The following is a 23,853-nucleotide window of genomic DNA, read 5'->3' as shown; positions in this document are numbered from 1 at the left end:
AGTGCAGTGGTGGGATCTTGGCTCACTGCAAGCTCCGCCTCCTGGGTTCACGCCATTCTCCTGCCTCAGGCTCCCGAGTAGCTGGGACTACAGGTGCCCGCCACCATGCCTGGCTAATTGTTTTTCGTATTTTTAGTAGAGACAGGGTTTCACCGTGTTAGCCAGGATGGTCTCAACCTCCTGACCTCGTGATCCGCCCGCCTCAGCCTCCCAAAGTGCTGGGATTACAGGCGTGAGCCACTGCGCCCGGCCAAAATGTCCTATGTCTTAATAAGGGTGTGGTTTACCCTTAATAGGGGTAGGTAACATAGTTGGTCTACACAGAAAGATGAAAATTTGAACTGCTTTATATATATTAAAGAAATTGAATTCACAATTTAAAACTTTCCCAGGAAAAATCACCAGGCCCATATGGTTTCACTGGAGAGCTCTATCAAAAACATTTAAAGAAGAAATTATACACCTACTCTTCAGAACACAAAGGAGCAAACAGTTCCCAAATAATTTGGTGAGGCTAGCATAACCCTGATGCAAAAATCTTATATTAGAAGAAAAAAGAAAACACAAATAGTATTCAGAAAAATAGATGTACACATCCTTAACAAAATATTAGCAAATCACACCCAGCAGTATAGAAAGGACTAACACACATTTTGACCAAATGAAGTTTATCACAGAAATGCAAAACTGGCATTAAATTTGAAAATAAATTAGCATGTTTCACTATACTAACAAAATTAAGGAGAAATGCCATACTATCATCTTAATAAATGCAGAAAAAAAATTTGACACTATTCAATACCCATTCATGAGTTTTAAAAAATTATTAATTCTCACCAAACTAGAAATAGAAGGAAACTTCCACAATCTGTACAGGGTAACTACAACCTATAGCTAACATAGTAATTAGTGGTGAAATACTGAATACTTCTCCTAAGACTAGAAACAAAGCACAGAAATCTACTCTCACCACTGCTATTCATGATTGTATGGATGTCCTAGCCAGTGCAATAAAGCAAACAAACAAAACCAAAAACAAGCAAAAAGATTAGAAATGAAAAATTTTCTGCATTCACAGGCAACAGAAAGAACAAAGTAAGGAAATCCTAAAGAAATCTACCAAAAAAAAATTGAAAAAACTGTTGAAACTGATTAGTGAATTTAGCAATTGCAGCATACAAGGTAAATGTACAAAAACAATTATATTCCTATTTACCAGCAGCAAACAAATGGAAAATTAAAAAGTGAAAACATTTACAATAGCTCAAAAACCATAAAACACTTAGAAATAAATTTAACCAAAAAAAGGTGGGGCGGTGGGGGGAGAACTCAAAAATGACAGCTGCAAAACACTGCAGAAAGAAATTAAATGAAGAAATACACCATGTTCATGGATGTGCAAAATCAATAATGTTAGGATTTCAGTTCTCCCCAAATCAATCTATAGATTCCATGCCATTTTGACCTAATTCCTAGCAGTACTTTTTTGTATATGTTGATAAATTTTAAAATTTACATGAAAAAGTATGTAGAATATCGCAAAATCTTGACTATTGACTAGGGATCAATAAAGTAGGAAGAGTCCAGATTTCTTGGGCACCTGGGCATGCCATTCATCAAAATGACAAATTCAGGAGGAACTAAATGAAGCTGGGGGTAACACAGACGCAAAGACATCCATCTTGGATTTACTGAGTCTGAGGTAGTGAGCTGGATAGAGAGTTGGGGGAAGCACAATATCAAAATGGAATTCAGTTGGTAGGTGGGTTCGGGGTCTGGAGCTCAAAGGAGAGGCTGAACTGAAGGATGGAATCCTAAATTTATCAGCATATGAGGGGAAAAGGAAACTAGTTTGGATGAGATTGTGTAGTATGTGAAAAGCAGAAGCAGAACATTTCATTGAATTATTAAAGTAGGCGGCTGGGCGCGGTGGCTCACGCTTGTAATCCCAGCACTGTAGGAGGCCGAGGCGGGCGGATCACGAGGTCAGGAGATCGAGACCATGGTGAAACCCCGTCTCTACTAAAAATAACAAAAAAATTAGCCGGGCGTGGTGGCGGGCGCCTGTAGTCCCAGCTACTCGGGAGGCTGAGGCAGGAGAATGGTGTGAACCCGGGAGGCAGAGCTTGCAGTGAGCCGAGATTGCGCCACTGCACTCTGGCCTGGGCGACAGAGCGAGACTCTGTCTCAAAAAAAAAAAAAAAAAAAAGAATTATTAAAGTAGGCTTATATGGTCTCCCTGCTTTACACTAGTCCCTCTATTCATAACACAACAGCCATGTTGGCCCAATTAAAACATAAGTTGGGTCACAATCTTTCCCTGCTCCAAACTCTCCAAAGATTTGATTCACTCTAAGTAAAATCCAGAAGCCTTACAATGGCCTGCAAGGTCCTACACCACTACTTCTCAGTACTGGTGGCATATTAGAATGATCCTGCTTGAGCACGAATCCGTTACCTTCCTGCCTTCTTTTCCTTCTACTCTCCCCCTTGCTCTCTCTACTCCTACCACAAATGCCTCCTTACTTTCCCTCAAACATACCAAATATGCAACTATTTCAAAGCACTTACTGTTTTTCCAACGTTCTTCATGTTAGTATACACATGGCTGCTGTCCTCATCTGCTTTGGAACTTTACTCAAATATCTTAGTGAAGCCTTCCCTATCTTATTTTATTTTTATTTTTATTTTTTGAGATGGAGTCTTACTCCGTCATCCAGGCTGGAGTGCAGTGGCGTGATCTCAGCTCACTGCAACCTCCACCTCCCAGGTTCTAGCGATTCTCCTGCCTCAGCCTCCTGAGTAGCTGGGATTACAGGCGCCCACCACCATGCCCAGCTAATTTTTGTATTTTTAGTAGAGATGGGGTTTCACCATGTTGGTCAGGCTGGTCTCGAACTCCTGACCTCGTGATCCACCCGCCTCAGCCTCTTAAAGCGCTGGGATTACAGGCGTGAGCCACCTGCCCGGCTGACTATCTTATTTTAAACTGCAAACCCCCACCACCCCTACCTTACTATCAACCCTTCCTGATTTATTTTTCCCAAAAGGACTTACCACTAAAACTATCACTATGACTACACACACACACACACACGTAAATGTAAATTATTTTACTTATTTTAAAAAAAATTTATTAAAGTGAAATGCACGTAACATAAAATCACCCATTTTAAAATGAACAATTCAGTGGCATTTAATATGTGCACAGTGTTATGTAACCATCACCTTTACCTAGTTCCAAAACATTTCGATCACTCCAAAACAGAAACCTACACACATTCAGCAGTTTTTTCCTATTCTTCCCTCCCCACCAATCTGCATTCTGTCTTTATAGATTTACCTAATCTGAATTGTTCACATAAATGAAACCACACACTGTGTGTGATGAATCACACGTGTGTGTTTGTCTGGGTGTGTATAAACAATTGACAGATATAGTCCATATTCCACCTTCAGGTTATTGTGAATAGTGCTGCTATAAACATTTGTGCAAAAGTAGCTGTTTGAATAGCTGTTTTCAGTTCTTTGGGGCATATACCTAGGAGTGGAATTGCTGGGTCATACAGTAATTTTATGGTTAACTTTTTGAGAAACTGCCACACTATTTTCCACACCATCTGAACCATTTCACATTCCCATCAGAAATGTATGAAAATTCCAATTTCTCTACATCCTCACTGACACTTGTTATTTTTCACTGTTTGTTTTTATTATAGCATCTTAGTAGATACATAGTGATATATCACTGTGGGTTTGGCTTCTTTTTTGTTTTTTGGGCCTTTTTTTTTTTTTTTTTTTTGCAACCTCCACCTCCCAGGTTCAAGTGATTCTCCTGCCTCAGCCTCCTGAGTAGCTGAGACTACAGGCACGTGCCACCGTGCCTGGCTAATTTTCGTACTTTTAGTACAGACAAGGTTTTGCCATGTTGGCCAGGCTGGTCTTGAACTCCTAGCCTCAAATGATCTCCCTGCCTCGGCCTCCCAAAGTGCTGGGATTACAGGCATGAGCCATTGTGCCCAGCCCACTGTGATTTTGATTTGCATTTCTCTAATGCCTCATGATATTGAGCAAATTTGCTGTCCATTTGTATGTCTTCTTTGGAAAAATATCTATTCAAGTCCTTTGCCCACTTTAAAATTGGGTTGTTTGTATTTTTGCTGTTGCATTGTTAAAAGTTCCTTACATATGGTGGATATATAGACCCTGAGATACATTATTTGCAAATACTCTTTCCTTTTCTGAATGTTGTCTTTTTATTTTCATTATGTCATTTGATGCATGCAAGTTTTTAATTTTGATGAAATCTTTTTCTTTTGTTATTCATGTTTTTGGTATCCTAAGAATCTATTGCCAACTCCAAGGTTATAAATATTTACCACTGTTTTCTTCTAAAAGTTTATGGTTTTAGCTCTTATGTTTAGGTTATTGATCATTTTCAGTCAACTTTTATATCTAGTGTGAGGTAGGGATCTAACTTTATTATTTTGCATGTGGCTGTGTAGTTGCCCCAGCACCATTTGTTGAAGAGACTGTTCTCCACTGAATAAAGAATTGGACTGCTTTCCATTGAATGGTCTTGAAATCCTTGTGAAAAATCAATTGGCCACAGATGTTTGGGTTTATTTCTGGACTTTCAATTCTATTCCACTGATCTCTATGTCTATTCTTATGTCAATACCACACTATTTTGATTGCTGTATATTTGTAGTTAAGTTTCAAAATTAGGAAATGTGAGTCCTTCAACTTTGTTCTTCTTTTTTTGTTTTGAGATGGAGTCTTACTCTGCCACCCAGGCTGGAGTGCAGTGGCGCGATCTCAGCTCACAGCAACCTCCGCCTCTCGGGTTCAAGCAATTCTCCTGCCTCAGCCTCCCAAGTAGCTGGGACTATAGGCGTCCGCCACCACGCCCAGCTAATTTTTTTTTTGTATTTTTAGTAGAGACTGGGTTTCACCATGTTAGCCAGGCTGGTCTCGAACTCCTGACCTCGTGATCCGCTAGTCTCGGCCTCCCAAAGTGTTGGGATTACAGGCGTGAGCCACCGCACCCAGCCCTGTTCTTCTTTTTCAATGTTGTGTTGTATTTTACTTTTTAAAAATTATTTATTGTCTCTTTCCCTAGCACAATACAGCCTCAATTAGGATATGGACGTTTGTCCATTTTGTTCACCACTGTACCCTAGCACCTAGAATAGAGCCTGACACATATTATGTGCTTGATGTTTGCTAAATGAATGAGTGGGCTCCTGAAAAGATAAAGTCATCCACAGCTGAGATAAGTGTGAGGATGGGAGTATAAGAGGCGTGGAAGAAAATACCATGGCTGAGTAATTTCTGTCAAAGAGGAGTTTACATGGCAGGGAGGAGGTGAGGCCTAGACCTTGGGCTCTAGTGCCGAGGGGCTCTTTCTTTTTTTTCGTTTGTTTTTTGTTTTTTATTTTTGAGACAGAGTCTTGCTCTATCACCCAGGCTGGAGTGCAGTGACGCCATCTTAGCTCACTGCAACCTCCTCCTCCCGGGTTCAAGACATTCTCCTGCCTCAGCCTCCTGCATAGCTGGGATTACAGGCACGCACCACCATGCCAGGCTAATTTTTGTATTTTTTGCAGAGACGGGGTTTCACCACGTTGGTCAGGCTGGTCTCGAACTCCTGACCTCGTGAACCACCTGCGTCGTCCTCCCAAAGTGCTGGGATTACAGTCGTGAGCCACCACGCCCGGCCTCGAGGGGCCATTTCAAGGCTTCAATGGCAGAGTGAGCAAACAGCAGCAGCTATTGTGTGCAAGTCAGTCTTTAGTATTTCAAATGTACCAAAACTAAAAATCAGTAACTATCACATTAAACATTTTTTTCAAAAATAAAACATCAGGTAAGATGAAATTGTTTTCTTTGAACCGAGAGAAAATAGCTTTTGCATCTTATCTCAAAAGTCTCCAAAACTTTTAGTGTATACAAGCAATTCTTCTAGATAAATTAATTTTACAATCATACTATATATAATGCAAAAGTAACATAGCGACCTTTTTAAAAACATTCTGAACAAAATCTTAAATAAACACAATTATCACACAACACTTTTAGTCAAATTAAGTAACTGGGCAGTGACATCAGCAAGTCTGAACATTACTGCTGCTAATGGAACAGAAGCCAGTGAAGAAAAAGCAGAATTACAGGGCACACGTGATGCAGCTTAAGAACCTCATTAGCAATTTTCTTTGATGCATACTATTTACTTTTCCAATGTAAAATATTTAAAATATAAATAATTATGGAAGTCCAAAGAGCACCCTACTGTTAATATATATTATGTAAACTGCCACTGAATAACTATTTGTCTTACATAGCAAATACTGCCATGTAAGAGATTAAGCAATATATTGCCACTCCACAAATCAAGCCATATGGTCCCATCTGTTTCTAGGTTCCATTACACCACACCTACTGCTGGTTAATAAAGAAATTGTTAAGCAGAGGATGCAAGTGTACCTCTTATTTGATTTTTTCAAAATCAACAATGTGTTGTCAATGTAACTTGGCAGGCAGTATGATACCTGGTGGGAGTTAGATACGTGACTCTTGATCTTCCTTGCCTGGATAACGATTTACAACAATATGTGAAGTGTATAAACTGTCACTAAAATTGCATGGCGCTGGGATTAGCCAGGTGCGAATCGCTCTACTCAAGCCTCAGGGAAAATGTATAATTGCCCTACGCCATCATCCCAGCTTTAATTATGGTCTGGGCCTTTTATTCCCTGGACAGCAGTGACAGTCTGGAGAGAGCTTTGCCACCTGCTTGGTCTTCAATTTAGCCACTAAAAGTCCATGGGCAAATACATTGCCTCAGGCAATTTACTACCTCATCTGCAAAACCCACTCCAAGGGGCAACACTGCTACTCACCCTTCAACCACAGCTCAGACATCCCAGGACTCTGTGACTTCCCCAAATAAAATTATCTTCTCAGTCAGTACCTTGTACATATTTCTATTTTCACTTGGAACTACAATTTATTGTCCATTTGTCTCTTTATTGAACCACAAAGCCTTTAAAGGCAGCAAGTATTTTACTCATTTCTGTAGCTCCAATCTCTCCCATAAAAGAGGTGTTCAATAAATTCTTATTGTTATTTATGTTAAATGACCATAGCACCCAGTGGTGCCCAGGATATAGTAGATGCTTAATACATATTAATTATTGATAATTTTCTTCTTTTCCTTTACTTGAGATTTCACTTGTTTTCATCCTTTTATCACCATTCTGCCATTAGAACTCAGCTCAGGCTCTTATCACACTTGAGCACTGAGGGAAGACAGAGATGATTTTGCCCCCCAGGGGACATCTGGCAATGCTTGCAGAAACTTTTGGTTGTTGTAACTGGGGGAGGGAGGTGCCACTGGCATCTAGTGGGCAGAGGCCAGGGATACCGTTAAACATCCTACAAGCTGGAGGACAGCCCTGAGAATGATCGGGATCCCAATGCCAACAGAGTGGAGGCTGAGGAACCCTCATCTAGACTTTAATTACTTGAAATCGACTTGATTGTTTTACCCCACTCCCATTCTCTCTCTGTTATAATTCGCTCTTCCTGAAAATCTTAATCATTCTTATCCTGTTCAAAAGGTCTTACACTTCTTTTGAGTATCTTCTTTTGTTAGTTACAGTTACTGCCAGATTTTCATTAATACTAACCAATATATCAATATGAAAAGGCAGAACTGGAGCTGTTTTAAAAATTATTATTTCCGGCCAGACACGGTGCATCACACCTGTAATCCCAGCACTTTGGGAGGCTGAGGCAGGCGAATGGCTTGAGCCCAGGAGTTCGAGACCAGCCTGGGCAACACGGCCAAACCCCATTTCTACAAAAACAAAAACAAAAAACAAAAAACAAAAATTAGCCAGGTGTGGCTCTGCAAGCCTATAGTCTCAGCTACTAGGAAGGCTGAGGTAGGAGGATCACTTGAGGCTGGGGAGTTCGAGACTACTGTGAGCCGAGATTGTACAACTGCACTCCAGCCTAGATAAAGGGCAAGACCCTGTCTCAAAAAAAAAAAAAATCTTATATCCTTTGTTATATTTTTTAAAAGTTTTGTTTATTGTTTTGAAAACAGAGATAGGGTCTCGCTATATTTTCCTGCTATTTCTCACGCAATCCTCCCGCTTCAGCCTCCCAAAGTGCTAGTATTACAAGTATGAGCCACTGTGCCTGGCCAAAAATTCTTATTTCTAATCCACATGCTTTACAACTCTTTTAAATCAAACGGAAGCTTTAAATAAGGAGAACACCAAGGGAAAAATAACAAAGACTCTAAGGAATGGCAGCTAATTTTTCTTCACTGATCAAATTTCTACAGCTACAAAGGCCAAATGGCCCTTCAAATTTCATTTGAAGAATAAATGCTGTGTCATTGAATGTTATATCACACACTGGACTGTTATCTCTTATGTGGGCTAGGTATCTTTTATTCTAACCATGATTTATTTAAAATCAATGTGAACAAAAATTTGTGGGTTTTTAGAAACAGGAAATTTTTAAAAATGTTTTATTCGTTTTATTTACATGACCATATGTTATGGAATTCCACAGAAGTAATTACCTTAGATGTGAAAAGACACTTACATAAATAGATGGAAAAAAATGTAGTTTCTCGAGAAACATCCCATTAAAAACCATATTCTATGCAAATCATACTTCTGATAAGGGATACACATCCAGAATATATCTCATCACCAGGAAATTGAGGCAAAAAAGAAAAAAGTTAACAGAATATATCTAAAAATTCTTACAACTCAACAACAACAAAAAACAAACCACCCAATTCAAAAGGGGCAAAGCATTTGAATAGGCACCTCTCCAAAGAAGATACACAAATGGCAAATAAGCACATAAAAGGAGGTTCAACATCATTAGTTACTAGGGGAATGAGTGCAAACCAAAATCACAAGTTACCACTTCATACCCACTAGGATGGCTCTTGTCAACAAAACAGAAAATAACAAGTGTCAGCAACAATGAGGAAAAATCAAGAATGTGGAAAAATTTGCACATTGTTGATGAGAATGTAAAATGGCTTAGCAGGTGTGGGAGAGAGTTTGGTAGATCCTCAAAAAAGTAAATGTAGAATTATCGTGTGACCCAGTAACTGCACTCCTAATTATACACCAAAAACAAGAAAACAGGTAATGTTTATAGCATTATTTACAATAGCCAAAAAGTGAAAACAACCTAAACATCCATCAACAAACGAATGAATGAACAAATTGTTATACATATACAATAAAATATTACACGACTATTAAAAAGGAATGAAATTTTGACACATGCTACAACGTGGATGAACCTTCGAAAGATTATGCTGAGTGCAATAAGCCAGACACAGAAGGACAAATAATGCATGATTCCACTTACTTATATGAAATATCTAGAATAGGGAAATTCATAGAGAAGAAAGCAGAATGAAGGTTACCAGGGGCTAAGAGAAGGGGAAAATGGGGACTATTGTTTAAATGGTACAGAGTTTCAGTTTGGGAAGATGAAAAGGTTCTGGCAATGGATAGTGGTGGTAGTTGTACATCAACGTGAATGTGCTTAATGCCGCTGAACTATATGCTTAAAAATGTTGAAAATGAGGCCGTGTGCGGTGGTTCATGCCTGTGATCCCAGGGCTTTGGGAGGCCAGGTGGAAAGATTGCTTGAGGCCAGAAGTACAAGACTAGCTTGGGCAACAGAGCGAGACCCCATCTCTACAAAAGTTGTTGTTGTTGTTGTTTTTGATTAGCCAGGCATGGTAGCACCCACCTGTAATCCCAGCTACTCAGGAGGCTGAGGCAAGAGGATGGCTTGAGCACAGGAGTCTGCGGATGCAATGAGCTATGATTGCACCACTGCACTCCGGCCTGGGTGACAGCAAGACCCTGACTCTAAAAATAAATAAATAAATGTTAAAATGGTAAATTGTATTACTATTTATATTTAATCACAATAAAGGAAACCCCTATCCAAATGTTACAGTAATATGCTTCATCACTACCTTCAAGGGATTTTACAAATGGAGTTTCTCCCTCTGCCAAATTAGAGGTATTTTAATAAACTCTAATTTTCAGGTAAAAAATAATGTGCCATCGGTACCTGGAAGCCATGGAAGAAAACAGAATCGCTGATGAGGTAAAATGCTGGGAAATCTTCACACTCGCCCAGGCCCAGTTCCATAGGTTAATCTCCTTTTAGCGGCCCACCCTCTCTGAAGGACAGCCAGTCCCTTGACATCCCTGGCAGGCTGCCTGCCTTTCAGATCCTTTCTTCTACTTAGTGCCGATTAATGTAAACATACCCATCTCTGACGGTGGTGGTTTTGAGGGGGAAAAGAAAATACTGTTTTTAAAATAACATTCGCTTCTACACTAAAAAGGGGAGAAAATATGGAACAATCTCTAGAGAAACCTTTTTTAATGAGATCTATTTTCTATTTGACAGCCATCCAACAACAATGTTACAAGCCATGAATCAGTATTATTCAGCTTGATTTTCTCAGAACAAGTTATTCTTGTAATGCAAACTATAAAATTTCTTCAGTCAAAACAAATAATTAAATACAACAAACATTCCTAGATTCAACAACTGTGGGCATTCTGAAAGAAGACAGAAATACAAATTTCTGTCATGCTAAATTTTACTAATACCCCAGAGTCTCCATGACTTCAAATCAATTGAAAAGTTCACAAAATTTGAAATTCATTCTTTCATAAAACTGACTTTATGATCCCTCCTGGAATAGGAATATAACAGAATAGAATCTACTACATAAAAACATTATTGGGTTAAGTGAATTTACCTTACAATACACAACTAAGTATCAGAATATTTGAAGTTCATTTTAAAAATACATTATCATCACTCCTGAATTTGGTATACTGTGGCCCAGAGGAAGTGACATCATAATCGCTTGAGTCTCATCTGATAAAAGAGTCAAAAGGAAAAAAAAGAAGTGAAAATAAAAACAAATTAGCAACTAAACAACTAATTATGGTGGGAGGAGAAAGAACACATACAATCTCACTGTAAAATCAGAAACTCTGCAACAACAGCTTGATTTTTTATATTCATACTGAATTTCATGTGAAACCGAAGGCCATGACTACAAGGGATATATGCGGCCCACATGAAGACTCTTGGTTTACCAGGCAGCCTTGTGCTCATGGCAATGAAGTACTACGGTAAGCAGATGTCATTGGAATTTCTACTTAATAAGCCACTTGGGAAGCCTTGGTCTACATTTACTTACATCCCTGAGATACAGTTCTCTTGGCCACTCATAACAGTTTGATTTTTTGGCTAGAATGTTACTGTTGATTGGATATCATTTTTAAAGTTTCAATGGAGATTTTGAATTATTTTTTAAATTAAAGAGACTAGATACAGTTTTTGTTGTTGCTTGTTATCACTTCTTTGGAAGACAGAACCACTATTCCACTGCCTGTTTGCTATGTAGTGAAAGGGAAGTAGAATGGGCATTAAAGCAGCAAAGATGGGAGTCTAAAGGTCATGACTAACAGTTTGAGTCACTTCAGGCGGGTTTCGAATGCTGTATATTTTTCCACGTAATAGTCTGAATATTAAGATCATATTTCAACATTTCAATGGTAAGCCAACATAACAGTGACACAGGAGAAGGCCAACACTATCTTGTAGAGATCATGGTGTTAAGTTTCTAGTATCGCGACCTACATTCTTTACACATATGGAATAAACTGTATATAATTTACACACACATAGTCAGCATATTCTTGGAAACACTGTATGCCACCCCACAAATGTGTTATTTTATTATTTAAGTTTGGAAGGGCCCACAATTTAATGCTTCCAGAAGCAAGAGGCAACATGATATAATAAATAAAACACAAGAATGGAGGAGAAGACTCCAGTCTGAGTGCTAGTACCGTCACTGTCATCTTCAAGTAACTAGTCACTTCCATACTGTTTCCTCCTCTGTAAAATGGAAACAATAGTCACTACCTTTTGTGCAGAAGTACTGAGGGGATGTGAGAGAAAGCAGTTTGAAAACCGTAAACTAAGATAATATTATTGTATATTATCAACATGGAGTTATACTTCTGTTTATTCCTCCTGTAGGCTTCACTGTGGCAGTTAAAAGGTGCCCAAAAAACTAAAACCAAACTTTTTAAACTAAAATTTAACCACCATTGACTCCAGGATCCTCAAATACACTATGTGCGAATGTAGAGATGGAACCACAGTGAATATGAGAAGAGGGAGGGATGAAAACACAGACCACAGAGAATTTGCAGGGCAATGAGACGACTCTGCCTGATACTACCCTGGTGGATACATGTCATGATACACTTGTCCAAACCCACAGAATGTACAACTCCAAGAGTGAATCCCCCAAATTTCTACTCTAAGCCTGTATCCATACATTTTACACTTGAAAGCCCACTAAATATCATGAGGTGGGGGTTGTGAGTTGATGCCTGTAACATCAATTTCAAATGGGGCTGTTCACCATCTGGCCTCCCCAGATTACATTCCCAGCCTCATCTCTTTTCACTCCCTTTGCTCATCACTCCTTCCCTCCCTGCCCAGAAGGCCCCTGTGCATCTCTATCTTTCCTGCTCCTTCTTCAAAACAGAGCTGGAAGCCAACTTCCTGGAAACCTTCCCTGGAGGCCCCCAGGCAACAGCACTGATCAGCTCTCTGCTGCTCTTCTGGGCTTCCACAGCACCTAACGTGCTGGTCACTCACAACAGCACTTACCACATTTGAATCCCCAGATTTGGTGAGTGTTTTCTCCAGAGATGCCTAGCCTCCTATCACGCCACAAGCCAAGCCACCTTGTGGTCTGTACTACCTACCTAGCATGCAGGAGGCCATCAATAAATGTTGAATGAACGAAAGTAAAACCCAGTTTTATCAATACCATTAACTATTGTATTATTAATATTATTATTACTGTTTTGAGACAGGGTCTTGCTCTGTCACCCAGGATGGAGTGCAGTGGCGTGATCACGGCTCACTGCAGCCTCAACCTGCCAGGCTCAATAGATCCTCCTCCTGCAGCCTCCTGAGTATCTGGGACTACAGGCACGCCCCACCAAGACCAGCTAAATTTTTTAAATATTTTTCTCATAGAAGGGTTTTCACTATGTTGTCCAGGCTGGTCTCAAACTCCTGGGCTCAAGCAATCTGCCCCCTTTGGTCTCCCAAAGTGCTGGGATTACAGGCATGAGCCACTGCACCTGGCCAACTATTGTATCGTTAAGCCCCATGTAATTAATTGAAGTTCTAACCTAAAGCCCATTGCTTTACTAATGCGATACAATAAATTTCCTTGAAAGACAGAATTATATAATGCATTCCCTACTTCCTATGCATAGTCTATCTACTTAAGGTAATATCATATAGAGCATAATCTGTCTGAATACTTGCAAAGTATTAAACGGCTATAAATAAGCTTTTTAATATATATATATATTTTTAATGATGTGTGGGCAATTTTTAAAATTTTATAGATGTGTGTCTCGAGGAAGGCTGTTTCCCAGCCAAAGGCTGCCTGGTGGGGTGGAGTTCATAAACTGATGAAGGATCACAAACAAGCCGTGTTATGAACTGCTGTTCGGGGAAGCTCATTTTTTTTTTTTTTTTTTTTTTGAGACAGAGTTTCGCTCTTGTTTCCCAGGATGGAGTACAATGGTACGATCTCAGTCACTGCAACCTCTGCCTCCCGGGTTCAAGCGATTCTCCTGCCTCAGCCTCCCCAGTAGCTGGGATTACAGGCATGTGCCACCACACCCAGCTAATTATGTATTTTTAGTAGAGATGGGGGTTTCTCCATGTTGGTCAGGCTGGTCTTGAACTCCCAACCTCAGGTGATCCGCCCGCCTCAGCCTCCTGAAGTGCTGGGATTGCAGGTGTGAGCCACCACGCCCAGTCGGGGAAGCTCAGATTTCTATTTGCTAAAGAGAAGCATGAAGCAGTGGAGATGGCGTGTCAACTGCTTAGTGAGGAGTTGTGGCCATTTAAAAGCATGCACACCACTTGAATTTGCTTTCACTCTTCCAAATACCCCTTTGATTATGTGATTCTTCTGTGCAAACCATTTAAGAGTTATCTTGACTATGGGTTAAAATTGAATAGTTCTCCTTTGCCTACAGATTAAATCCAAATTCCTTGCCCTTCCTTCCACCTTACCCTACAAAAACCAACCTATTTAGGGAAGAGAAAGGTGGGGTTGTTGAAAACCCAACATATTTAGGTAAGCGAAAGGTGGAGTGGTTCAAGTGTCAACAATGAAGTGGACACTACCCTAGCAGCTGCATATTTCAAGATAAGACATGGTGCCTTTCCTCTATTGAGACACAATCTAAACATATTATTATCAGGCAAGTAATAGGTGCACTATTACAACAGTTACTGAGGAGTGTACGCAAAGTGGTCTGGAGGCCCCTGGCTGGCTAAAAGGGTTGGGTGGCGTTTCCTAGAGGACCAGCCATGCAAACTCACCCTTGAACCAGTAAAGGGTAGCAGGGAAAAACAGGAGGAAACTGTACAAAGGCTGGGTCCTTCTCCTGACAGACTCAGTAAGTAGTGAAATTCCATGGCCTAGGGATGTTCTCAGCATCTCTAAGTTCTCATGAGGACTTACTGAAAGAACCTCTTCCCGTTTATGTCTTCTACTTTACCTCTACCTTCTAGTTTACCTCCCAAATCCCAAATGGGATCATTCTCATTATCCTTGACAAGACTAACTAAAAATTCACACACAGAAAATACAGAAGTCTAATCAGGAAAGATACAGTCATCCCCAGGTATCTATGGGGGATTCAGTCCAGAATCCCCACAGACGCCAAAATCCAAGGATGCTCAAGTCCATTGTATAAAATGGTATATTTGCATATAACCTACCACATCCTCCCTTACACTTTAAATCATCTTAGCTTACTTATAATACCTACTATACGGTAAATTCTATGTAAATCGTTTTTATATCTTATTTTTTATTTGTGTTATTTTTAATTTTTTCTCCAATAATTTTCATTTGCGGTTGGTTGAATCTGTTGATGCAGAAACTGCTGACTCACAAGGCCAGCTGAATAGAGAAATAAACCCAAATAGATTACAGTTTGGGGAGGTAAGACATCTTACTATTGGAGAAATATTTTAATATTTGCTTTCTTGATCTCTTTCACACTAACTATGCTATGAAATCCTGGAGACTGGGATTTTATTTTTGTCACTTTATTTCGTTGTGTAGTCCCCAGGGCCTGTTTTGGGGCCTTATAGGCAGTGTAGATACAACAGGCGCAGAGTAAATAATGGTTGAATGAATATCCTATATAAGCCCCATAAATTTACAAGTTCCACCTTCTAAACTGATTGTTACACCCACAAAATTGCAACACTTTAAAACCCCAAGATATAATCAGCACAACTTTAAAAAAATAAAGTGTATTTAGAATATCTTGTAAAAAAAATTAGATGCAATGACAACAGAAAGCAGGTAAAACTGCCACTCCTTTGAAATAATACCAACTTGTCATTATTTGCAAACACAGTCAACACCTAATGACTGCTTTGTGTAAACATATAGTCAATAAGCTGAAAGGGAAACATTTATGTCCATAAATGTTTGTCTTTGACAAATATTTTATTCAACTCCTATTCCTAAAAATAAAATTCTACTTCCACTAGAAAACAAAGAAATCTTTGTAGCTTAACACATTTTTCATCTTCCACATTCATTATCACCATTCTTGGCTTCTAATAATCACTTATGTCATTAATAATAATCACCCATATCATCAATCACTGGTGGTCCTGCTTTATGAACAAGTTGTGTTCAATCCTGCGTAGTGATTTGGAAACTGGAATTCACTTTCCGCTAGAAACAATGTCATGAGTGCTGATGTACTTCCCTGGCCAGCTCACCAGGATCCTCTTAACTCACAATGCAGGTGCCTTTCATACTACTAACACTAATTCAAATACGTGATGTGTAACTTTGGCATCTGCCAATCTGCTTTCTGCAACACCCTCTTTCCACACTTAGATGCCTCAAACTTCTCAACAGTGCTACTGCCCAAGCCTTAAAATGACTTACACTTGGGCCGGGCACGATGGCTCACGCCTGTAATCCCAGCACTTTAGGAGGCTGAGGCGGGTGGATCACGAGGTCAGGAGATTGAGACCATCCTGGCTAACATGGTGAAACCCCGTCTCTACTAAAAATACAAAAAATTAGCCGGGCGTGGTGGTAGGTGACTGTAGTCCCAGCTACTTGGGAGGCTGAGGCAGGAGAATGGCGTGAACCCGGGAGGCAGAGCTTGCAGTCAGCCGAGCCGAGATTGTGCCACTGCACTCCAGCCTGGGTGACAGAGCAAGACTCCTTCTCAAAAAAAAAAAAAAAAAAAAAAAAAAAAGACTTACTCTTCCTTCCTCACTCCTCCTCTCAGCCAAACTCCAATTCTCTCATTGTGATTCTCAGCAAAGAAAAGAGCAAGATGAATTCATGAACTTATGATGAAGTGTACTGATAAGAGATGTCAAATATTCTGCCACAAAGTGGGAAACTGATGGAATCTGTGAATCCCTTTCTGCGTTACCATTAATTCCCGAAACGCGGTACTACCAAGTCAGTTAAATTTAGATACAAGAATTCAGAAAGCAACTCCTGGCACTTCAGTTGAACGCTACCATCCATCAAATGCTTCTTAAAAAAGACTTGCAAATCTGCTGTAAGCTTTCCATAGCCCACAAGTACTTAGGACAAAATCCTTTAGAATGACATTAACCACTGCACAATTACTGCGTTTTGTGAAAACAAATCAAAATACACAGTAACCAAAGTAGATCTGTATTTGATAGGCTTCTAAGCACTTTAACAGATTAAAAGTAAAAAACCGGCTGTAGGGAAGAAGATAGTCCATAGATTAAAGCAGTGATTTAAGGCAAATGGCCCAGTCTACCTAGGGATGCGCTCTCGGGGTCAGTGAGTTCAGGACGTGGCTACCTCACAGTGTTCACACTTCTACTACTTGCAAACTCTAAGTCGTCGGAACCCCCAGCTCAGAATCCCCAATGTCACCAACACGTTGGAGTGGCCCCAAAACCACATGTATGCTATCCAGATTCCTTTGTTCAGTGATAGAAAACTGGCAACTGGAGTCTTAGAATGAATGGGCACCCTTGGCATTCCCAGCGCTTGTAAACTGAAGATTGCTTTTCACAACTGCAGCACCAAACTCTCCTCGGGACTGAGGAGTACATGCTTTCTATTTATAGTCCCTCAGAATTAAATATGAAAAAGAAAAGGAAGTGATCAGATATTAACTATTAAATTTCCCCAAGGGGAAATTCACATAAAAATAATCCCCACCAGTGAATCAGCTAATCAGAGTACCAAACAATGAGACAGAGAGAGAGAGAAGATTTTGATATTTCATATCTAAAAAAGAGGAATTGGAAATTGTCATTATAGGAAAAAATCAGAACTACATAGGTCTCCTTTACAATTATTCTTTGGGTTAAACTTTTTTCTTTGAATTAAATGTGGGCTGGGAATGAGGGGGAAGAACCATAATCTCTTCAGTGCTTATGACTTCTAAAGTGTTACAGCCTTGTGCACACACATATAGAATCCATCTTAATATTTATGCATTTTATTTTAAATTCTATATTTAAATTTTATATTAGAGTCGTTTTGATTCTTGAAAAATGCGTTTTGAGTTGATTAGAGCTTCCCAATTAAAACACTACAATTGATTATACGGGCATGACATTTATAAGCAAATTCTATTTTTTCATATCATACTAACTTTAATACTGGATCATTACACAGAACATGATATATTTTAAAATGAGAGTTAGTATTGTTCGATAATAGAATGACCAAAGCACAGAAGGGAGATTCAGCCTCTGACCAGGCTGATAACAAGACCCTTTATACATCCAACGTGAACAAAGCAGCAGCTCATCTCAGTAACAGTCTGCTTTTCTTTTGTGAGCATAGTTTGAAACACATACACTAAAAACAGTATCAATTTTTATGCGGCTATGGTGGGGGGAGGAATCAGCATATCGTGTTAGCAATTTTCTGTGGAATCACATTAGTGTTTCATTGTGGTAGCCATATCACATTAAAATCTGTTTTTCTACTAAATGGCTTCCATTGTGTATTTAGTGAATCTGATATGGAAAATTGCTAATGCAATAAGAGTATCATAGACGCTTTCCTGACTGTAATGCTCAGCCACGATATTCAGGAAAAGGAGGCTGTCAACTGGGCTGAGGGGATTTCAGGCCTCTTAACTAGTCCTCAGCTCAGATTCAACACCAGCTTCTTGAAAGATAGACTTTATCCTATGGGTGAAATGCTTTGACAGATTTTATTTCAAGAGGGACCATGGGTTCAGTGAAAAAAAAATGTGTCATGTATTTGTTATTTATTGATAGAGTACTATAAAGGGCACTGTGGTCAGCATTCAGAGAATAAAAAAGGTAGATGAAACAGTCCCTTCCTTCCTGCATCTTGTAAGGATGGTCTGAGGGGAAGAAATAAATTAGTCTATCAGTAACTCAATACAAAACAGCTAAGAGTTGAAAAGGCGAAGAGCCACAGGAGTTCGAAGGAGGACATACCTGGGACCAGGGTCATCACAGAAAGTCCCGTGAAGGCAGCGCCTGAACAGGGCATACAAGATGAAGTAGTCACATTTGAGGATCCTGTGGGAGGTGGGGAAGCTGGGAAGGCCTCAGCGTGGGGTAAAGGTACACAGGAGAGGAACGCCAGGGTATGCATGGAAACTAGCATTCGCTATTTTAACTGCAGCATAAAATAGGGAAAGACCGGGAAGATAAGCCTGGAAAAGTGGTCTTGGGTCAGCCTAACACAAAAGGAGGCCGACACCAAAGGAGAGCAGAATACAAGTCAGGCAAGTGTGGCCGAGGTGTCCCTCATTGTTTTGGGGTAGGAAGTGTTAGGATGAAGACCACCAGGCAAGAAGAACATCCAGTTTTCATGGGTATAATGACTTCTAATGCTAACAGATGATATCTTGAAATCCTAACAACTTTAGTTGACACAAGTTTCTTAAGAGACAAAATTTACCGGAATATTTATTTTAGAAGGTTAGTTTATTACCAGGGGATAATTGTTTATTTTTCTAACGTCCTTACTTAGGACATGGACATTCACCAGGATAATATGAAACATTGTGAAAATGCTCACAGTATTATAAGTACTTATGCATTTACTTTTTGCATTTTTTTTTTTTTTTGCTTTAGAATAACTTTTCAACTCACTAGCAACAGTAACCAAGGAAATATAAATCCAACAGCCTAGAATTACAACTATTTGAGAAGATTCATGGTTTCGACATACTACTATATTTACTGTTTTATTCCGGACAGTTTCCCGTTTTTTAACTCCTAAGTGTCCAAAACAATATACAGAAAGTCTGCACCAAGCTTTGTTAAAGCTTTAAAATTTAGCATAGTATGTCTGGCAAATCAGAAAAACCACATATTTGTCATAACCTTTACCTTCCCTAAAATCAGAGTACATCCTGTGGATAAGGATTATTTCCCACACATTAAAGCAGAACATGATGAAACTGCTGTCCTATTTATTAGAGAGGGAATGTCAGATATAAACTAGTTACCTTAATGCTACAGTGATCACTTACGAAACATCATCCCTCCAGTTTGGCAATACATAGTGCACTCTCATTAATCAGAATTAAACTATTTGGAAAATATATTGAGTAAATACTGACATTGAATATTTTCATCTTTATGAAACAATTTCTGGACAGACTTTTTTCCCTCCAACTGACCACATGATTAGTAAAGATAGGGTACCAGTTGTTTATTACTTATGGATATCTTTAGTAATGTTTCATTTAAAAAACAAAACTCTTCTCATCCATGTCTTGGGCAATCAGAGATGCAAGAGTTGACATCTGTGAATATTTTCTGATTACTCATTAACTAGGAATATATAAGTTAAAAAAAATTTTTAAAGGAGAAAAGCCAAATAGTTCATGTTGACTTTGAAAGGCTGATGACAACGATGTGGCAATTCTAAAGTACTTAGAGGTTTAACCCAAAATTTGTTTACGTCTTTGATTTTCAGTAAACACTGCACTGATAAACATGAGTTTGTTCAGATCAAGAGTATGTTGGCATTCTCTTAAGCATAGTTTGAAACCACAGAGCTCAAGCATAAAACAGCTCTGACAAAGATAACCAGTCAAGCATAAAAATGGGAGTTGGTTGTGTCAGAATACATTAAGAGGCCAAAGGCTGTCTGGTAGACAGCTGTCTTGCCGTCAGTGAAGGTGACTATTACCACTAAAAGTTGTTTTTCGGATACAGTACTTGAAATTTCTGTCATCTTATATTTAAAATGCTCCTTATTTATAAAGCGTCACATCCTTTTCTTATCTGAAGCCTCCTTCTTGGATAACCACAAACCTAAAAGCAGTCTAAAATTGTGCTGATGCTTTCCTACAAGCACAGGGAAACTCTTTTATTGAATCTTTGTCTATTTGGAGTTGAGAATGTCTTTGGCTTTTATTTTAAATGCCTTCTTAAATATAGATCACTATTTTTAAAATGTAAACATCCAAAGGCATTCCCTCACACTTGGAGGAATGCTAAGGCAGGAGATACGCTTGTAGTAGTCACATTTCACTTTCCCAGACGGGTGCCACAAACGTTCCGCTCAGTTACTGCTTAGGAGGCAGCATCATTAAATGCCTCACGACTTTACGGTCAGCCTCCGCGCTCCTTGCTAACCTACATTTCCACAAGATCATGCGAGAAATCTGGCAAGCCACCGAAATGGTACTACTAAACTGGGTCCATCCAAAGCACTCCACAGTGCCCTGTGGGTGTGCTTCTCACTGTGAACTACTGGGTAAAGAATTTACACACAACGTTATCCCCAAACTCGATTTGTATCATTTGTAGGTTAGTTCTCAGGAGTACCCACTCCAGCCCAGAAATAAGTCAACGTAGTATTTCCAAACTATCACTTCAAATGTCCACGGTCGAGGGCAGGAAGAGGAAGGAATAGCAACGGGAAGACTTGTCAGCGATTAGCCATCCATAAAAACGTTCTCCCAGCGCTCCTCCTTCCGATCACAAAGCTGGCGTCAGGCAGTCTCCTGTATCTGCTCCCCACCTCGCCCCCTCCCCTCTGCGGAGAGCTGGCACCGAGGGGCGGGCCAAGGAAAAGACAAACGCCCCGGCTCCGACACAGTCCAAGCGCCAGCCCGGAGACACTTGAGCAACATTCCTAACTTTTTTGTTCTCACTTCGCATGCCTCAAAGGTAAACAAAGCAAAAAGCCTATGAAACAGAAGGCAAGTGAGGCCAATTCGGCACTGGCAAGTTTAAAAGTGGTCCCCTAAGAGTCACAATGACGACCCCCGCCGCCCCCTCTGTCCGCTGTCCCCGCTCTCCAGCTACAGCAAGCGACTCCTCAGGCGCCTATCCCGGTCCCTGCCCACGCCCTGAGCCCCAGCTCCGACCCGACCGCCGCCCCCGCCCCCGCCGCGGGACGAACATCCCCTGACAGGTCCCTGGGCCCGCGGCGCGGGCGGATGCAGGCGCGAGGAAGGCGAGCGGCGCCGCAGCCAACTCCCCGGAGCGGTCCCCTCCGGCCCCGCGCCCACCCCACCCCACCCCAGACAGGCTCCACCAAGAAACACCGGGACAGCCAGCGCCAAGAGCCAAGCCACACGCCGAGGAGCCTCCCAGGCTGCCCCGAGGACGAACAACTTCGCCCTCCCCTCAAGGCGCTCACACGCACGCACACAAGCAGCGCGCGGCCGGGGAGGGCACGTCTTACCTGTCCCCGCGGTGCCACTCATCCCTCCCCCGCCCGGGTCCGGCGCCCCCCACCCCGCCCCCGCGGTGGTCCCCCGGCCGCCCGCTCCAAGCGCCGCGCACTCACTGCCTGGCTGCGCGCGCCCAGCGCCTGCAGGGCCCGGCGGCGGCGGGGACCGAGACAGCGGCTGCAGCGGCGGCGGCGGCCCCAGCCGGCGTCAGTCAGACTGGAGCCGCGAAGCCTCCTCGCCCGTATTAGTGCGCCGACCTGGAAAGCGGCCAGGGAGCCCTGCTTGCGGCCCGCCCCCGCCTGCCGCCGCGCGCTCTGGCCGTTCAGGGAGCCGCAGAGGAGGGGGCTGCGCCGGCCCGGCGGCGGGCGGGGAGCGAGACCCGCCCCACGGCCACGTGCGCGGAAACTCGCGGCGTGGGGGTGGCGGGGGAGTACTCGTCGCAGCGGCCCGCAGCTCGTTCCCGCCTCTTCCCCACCCCCAGCCCCGGGCTGCCCTCTGGGTCCCTCTGCGCGACCCCAGGCTCAGCCCCTGCCGGCGATCCCGGCCTGCTTGGGGGGCCCCGGGGTGGGGTGGGAGCCCTTTGCCTGCGTGGGTCGCCTCGCGTCTCTCTCTCCCACCCCACCTCTGAGATTTCTTGCCAGCACCTGGAGCCCGAAGCCTTTAGAAGGGTTGTCAGCCCAACAAGAATATAGGATCACCAGCCCATCAGTCTGGAGACACTTCTGAGCTGCTGTTTCTCACGTTTCTGGGCCCTGATAGTGACTCTCACTTGCCCTGTTTGTTCCTGATTTGCTTTTTGGAGTAAGGGGATCCTGTCCCCGTTGACAGTGACAGAGCAACTGGGCCGCACTGGCATAGGCAGAAGAAAATCTAATCACTCTGGGGTTGAGTGGTGGTTAAAACGACTCATATAATTATGTGGAGTAATTTCCTTACGCATATTTATTTGCTTAACAACCCAGCATGTGAGATATATTATCTAATCTAATAAAAGATACAAACTTACGGGCACACAGCAATGTTACTGTACAACTTTCTCGTCTCACGGCCTGGCTGCCCCCCAGGTAGCCTGCCTGTTAAGGTCACTGTGGACTCCTGGAACCCGCTCAGAAACGCCACTAGGAAGAACCACCTCTGATTCCCCATCAGCCCGTAGCTCCTCACAGAAAAGGCATTTGTTGCAGGGGTGAACGTGGAATAAAGCCACAGGGCAGTTTTCAGCTCGCTCCCGTGTGCAGGAAAGTCATACCTCCAGTAGGCCTCGATAGCGGCTCCGAAATGTAAAGCAAGGCCTTAAATTTAACTGCTTTTTCTAGTTCTCAAAGCACTGCACTTTCTTCGTGGCAGATGCTATTTTTGCATTATTATACCGTTGTAGTTGAAAGGTGATTTGTTTAAAACAACATTTGCAGCAGAACGTTAAATACCATGCCTTAACCTCAAAGTCATCTTTCTACACTGGCCCAGACACCTCTGCACCCGGCTACGTGTTGGGTTTGAGATTATCCTGGGTGAGAAACACCAGGAAACAGTGGCACTGGTAAGGGCTACAGATTATATATTAAGGATTAGGCTGGATGTGGACTTTATTGCCAGTAAACTAATTAGGTTCTCAGAATTGATACCTTGTGGCTCAAGTTTTTAAAAATTAAATTAAGAAAAAGAAATGGCCCAATCACTATCTCAGTTTCCTTCTCTTATATGAGCATAATGCGGAGGACACGATGCAGAGAAAGAAATTATAACCTCTGCAGCGCTGGCTCATGCTTCTGGCATGGAGTCTTTCTCAGTTCGCGGAATTCTCTTGACTCTTGGCAGGCCTTTGATTTAGAGTATGTCTTAGTCTGCTTTTTTCTGTACGTTCTCATTTACATACCAGGATATTTCTGCACAATGATGACTTTTTCCTGCCTAAACATTAGTCTGTCACTGATATAATTCCTATCATGTATTCCTCAAGGCTAGTATAGAAAGTTAATCCGTTACACTCAAG

The 23,853-nt window shown here is 41.5% G+C and overlaps 1 protein-coding gene across 3 annotated transcripts in view; it reads right to left on the bottom strand.

The window, feature by feature from the left end:
• The window catches only part of SMAD9 (SMAD family member 9), a 75,197-nt gene extending 53,116 nt beyond the window's left edge, over nt 1–22,081 (bottom strand). For 2 of the 3 annotated variants that reach the window (XM_003270279.4, XM_003270278.4), the window contains exon 1: nt 21,977–22,081. The gene's annotated coding sequence lies outside the window, so the exon portion shown is untranslated. Of the gene's footprint in view, nt 1–21,871; nt 21,920–21,976 lie in introns of those variants that run through there. The other variant, XM_030818517.1, reaches the window with a different exon arrangement.
• Nucleotides 22,082–23,853: the final 1,772 nt, after the last annotated feature.

This window comes from Nomascus leucogenys, chromosome 9 (assembly GCF_006542625.1).
Source record: "Nomascus leucogenys isolate Asia chromosome 9, Asia_NLE_v1, whole genome shotgun sequence".
NCBI lineage: Eukaryota > Metazoa > Chordata > Mammalia > Primates > Hylobatidae > Nomascus > Nomascus leucogenys.
This window is presented reverse-complemented; position numbering and strand designations above follow the sequence as displayed.